The 4,037-nt window shown below is 52.4% G+C and overlaps 1 protein-coding gene across 6 annotated transcripts in view; it reads left to right on the forward strand.

The window, feature by feature from the left end:
* Positions 1 to 4,037, forward strand: part of PASK (PAS domain containing serine/threonine kinase) — a 64,016-nt gene that overhangs the window by 625 nt on the left and 59,354 nt on the right. For 3 of the 6 annotated variants that reach the window (XR_011167432.1, XM_069083382.1, XM_069083383.1), the window contains exon 1: positions 957 to 1,552. The gene's annotated coding sequence lies outside the window, so the exon portion shown is untranslated. Of the gene's footprint in view, positions 1 to 14; positions 932 to 954; positions 1,553 to 4,037 lie in introns of those variants that run through there. The other 3 variants (XM_069083380.1, XM_069083379.1, XM_069083386.1) reach the window with 3 other exon arrangements.

Genomic DNA, 4,037 nt, shown 5'->3' on the forward strand with positions numbered 1-4,037 from the left:
CTTCCTTCCTTCCTTCCTTCCTTCCTTCCTTCCTTCCTTCCTTCCTTTTTCTTCTTCCCCTCCTCCTCTTCTTCCTCCTCTTTCTCTTCCTCTTCAGAGCCTAACATAGAATAGGCACTTCACTGAATTCAGTATAATTGAACTGGCTTTTCTTTGGCATTCAAAGTCCTTCATGACCTAGCCTTTCCCTCCCTTTCCAGTCTTCTTACACCTTACACCCCCACCCCAGTCTATTGACACTGGCCTTCTTGCCTCTATCTCTTGGCTCCGGGAACTTTCCCTGACTGTCCTCCATGCCTTACACACCCTATCGGGTGACACCGGTCTTCTTGCTGTTTCACGAACAAGACACTCCAAGTCTTGGCCTCACCCTCCCATCTCTTGGGCCGTTTTTACTGGCCGTTCCCCCCATGCCTGGAAGGCTCTCCTTCCATCATCCTCCTCCCGCCTTCCCTGGCTTCCTTCAAGTCCCAGCTGATATTCCACCTTCTACGGGAAGCCTTATGGGTCTTCCTAATGTTAGAGCCTTCCCTTGTGTGATTATCTCTAATTTATCCCGTCCGAAGCTTGCTTGTGTGTTTTCTCCCCCATCAGACTTCAAGATCCTTGGCAGCAGAGACTTGTCTTTGCCTTTCTTTGAACAGTGCTTATCCACGGACTTTTCTCCTTGCAGTCCAGCAGAAAGCTATGGCTTTGGAGCATATGTGATGTGTTGGAATGCTCTCTCTAGGTCATTGGGCAAGTCCCCAAGGTGCTTTCCAGCTCTGGATGCGGGATCCTACAGGATTCTGGGTCTCTTGAGATGCGGAGTGGTCCGGACCCAGCATCAGGAGGACCACAGCTTCGGGCGGATGGGGTCATCTCGGCTGTGTCATTTATTAACTCGAAGGTGGCTAAGCGCCTGTCTCTCCAGGCCCTGGACTGGGCACAGGTAGGTTTAACACAAAGATGCAGCCCCTGCCCCGGAGGAGCCACAGGGAATGACCGATCATGCGACGAAGGATAGGAAACGGGAGACAGGGATGGGGCAGAGATTCAGAAGGAAAGCTCTCGGAATATGGGAATAGGTTTCAGCTCGTGGCAGGGGCGATAAGGGCGGGCTGCGTGGAGGAGGTGGGAAGACGACAAGGACCAAGCCCACTGCGGGCACAGCCTAGGCGAACGCACGGGGCCTCCCTCCATCTGTCGAGAAGGTCCTCAGCTCTCCTGGAGGGGAGATCAGGCTCGGAACTCTGAGAGCTGAGCCCGCCGGTTGAACAGCTCGGGGGTTTGGCCCCCGCCGGTCGCCGTAGCCGGGACCCCTTGCGTCCCTAGCAACCGTTAGTCCGTGCTTTCTTCCTTCGGAATCCTCGAATCCCGCCCTCCAGCGAGCGCGATTGGCGGGGCTGCTCTGTCGGTCTCCGCCGGGGCCCGAATCCCGGCCTCTGATTGGTCCGCGGGACGAGAAGGCGCGAAGCGGCCCGCCTCTTGGGAAGTCAGAGCTTCGAGCCTTCAGTCTGTGGGGTCGGTCGGTCCTGCCCGTGCCTTGGCCCGCCGCAGGCCCGGCCTTCAGGTAGGCCTCGCCCCGGGGCCCCAAGCCGGCCTTCGAACCGGGGTGGGGGGGAGCCCCAGGTTGCCCGGGGAGCCCGTCCCAGCGGGAGGCGGCTCCGCGAGTCGCCGGCCGAGGGGAAACTGAGGCACGGAGCGGCCCTGCCGGAGCCGCCCCATGCCGGCGGCACCGGGGCCAGGGACGGCGCCTGGAAGATGGGGACGAGCCCTGGGACCTTCGGGATCGTGGGTTTGGCGAGCCCCCCAGGGGGCCGGGGTGGGCCTGCGTGAATGCGTGTGCACGTGAGAGTGTGTCCGCCTGCATCTCTCCCTCCCGTCCGCCGGCCGCTCCTGATGGGCAGACCCTTGGCCCTGCGGCCCGAGCGGACCATTGGAGCCGGCCATCGGGGTCAGAGGATGGACCGCAGCACCGCGGGGCCCAGAGCCCCAGGCCGGGGCCCTGCCCGGGCTCCCTGGAGGCCGGGCGCTGTGCCCTCCCGCAGGCGCCTCAGGGCTGTCGGGCTTACTGACGATGATGATGGCCCCGCGTGGCCGTGGGCCTTCCCGGAGCCTGGCCAGCACACCTTCGGCGCCCTGGACATCGGCCTGGGGCCCTGGCTGTGTGACTCCCCCGACCAGCCAGCAGCTTCTGAGGCTCGAGCCTCCTCCTGCCCCGGGGTCGTCCTTGGGCTTCGCCAGCCTTCCTCCCGGCCTCACCTAGCCTTAGAGGTGGGGCCACACAGAACAAAGCCCCTCCTGAAAGGCGTTGTGCGATCAGTCAGAAGGCTGCACTCCAGGACCTAGGGAGCCACAGAGTTCCTCTTCTCCCCACCTCTTCCTGAGCTGCTTAATAGAACAGGAGCTCACCCTCCTGCTGATCGGGGCCTCGGCTGCCATGTAGCTCTGTTTGGAAAACCAACTAGCCCTTTTTGATCTGGTTAGATTATTTTTGATTGGATTATGACGTTTGATTTATATCTTTGAAGTTTCTCTGTGAAATGATTGTCGTTGGCACCTGTCCTTTCCTCCATTCATTTCCCATTTTTGGGCATCAAAACTTGCTCAGATAGCTTAGGGTTGGAGTTGTTTTCATTGTACCCCGCTTTTTTTTTTTCATTTCTATCCTTTTCTCCAGCTGCTGGCTTATTTTTACATATTGATTGTTGACTCAGAAATGGCTCCCACATCAGTAATGTGTTCTTTTGTGTCTGTTAAAATAGAATGAATTTGCTGGAAAAATTTGGCATTTCTTAATGGCCAGGCACAATACATTTGTAAATGTCTCTTCTTTCTTCCCCTTGGTCTACCACAACTGAGCGGGCACCAAGCTTCCCAGCTTTCTATAGAGTACTTCTTTTCCCAGTAAACAAACACATTAGGGCCAGTAAATCATTCATACAGTAAATCAGACCTGGGCTGGGAATATAGCAGCTAGTTTTGGGAACAAAGTGGGAGGCTGGAGGACCTTTTTTTTTTTTTAAATTTTTTGGCCTTTATTAATTTGTTTCCTTACTTTTATTTTACAAAATTCAGATCCACAGTTCCTTGAGTTTCAAATTTTCTCTCCCTCCCTCCTCCCCCCCATGGCGTCTTATAATCAAGTATAGGATCTGTAGATACTTTCACATTATACAATGGTCAGGTTATAAGGATGGATTGTACCAGCTGGGATGAAAAATGGTATAGAGGACATAAAATCAAATAAGACAACAAAAAAGATCAGGTATTTTGCTTCCACCTGGATATAAATTTAGTTCTTTCTAGTTCTTTCTCTGGATGCACATTTTTCTCTCCATCATGCGTCTTTTGGGATTGACTTATATCCCTGCATTGTTGAGAAGAGTCCAGTCTATCAAAGTTGGTCATCACACATATGTTGTGTCCGTAATTGTGTACAAATTCCTCCTGGTTCTACTCTTCTCACTCAGCATCAGTTCTTTTAAGCCTCTCCAGGTAAATATGAAGACCGCCTGCTCCCCGTTTCTTATAGTGCAATAATATTCCATAACATGCATATACCACAACTTGTTCAGCCATTCCCCAATTGATGGACACCCCCTTAATTTCCAATTCTTTGCCACAACAAAAAGAGATGCTATAAACATTTTTGTACATATGGGTCTTTCTCGCATTTCTATGATCTCTTTGGGATATAACCCTAGGAGTGGTATTGCTGGATCAAAGGGTATGAAAGTATTTATAGCCCTTTGGGCATAGTTCCAGATTGCTCTCCAGAAAGGCTGGATCAGTTCACAGCTCCACCAACAATGCATTAGTGTTCCAGTTTGCCCACATCCTCTCCAGCATTTGTCATTTTCCTGTTTTGTCATCTTAGCCAATCTGACTGGTGAGATGTGGTACCTCAGAGTTGTTTTGATTTGCATTTCTCTAATCAATAGTGAATTAGAGCATTTCTTCATGTGCTTATAGATAGCTTTAATTTCTTTCTCTGAAAACTGCCTGTTCATATCCTTTGACCATTTATCAATTGGGGAATGACTTGTATTCTT

The sequence above is a fragment of the Petaurus breviceps genome, unplaced genomic scaffold, assembly GCF_028583685.1.
Source record: "Petaurus breviceps papuanus isolate PSGF00001 unplaced genomic scaffold, PetGlider_PUasm1.0 173, whole genome shotgun sequence".
NCBI classification, from domain to species: domain Eukaryota; kingdom Metazoa; phylum Chordata; class Mammalia; order Diprotodontia; family Petauridae; genus Petaurus; species Petaurus breviceps.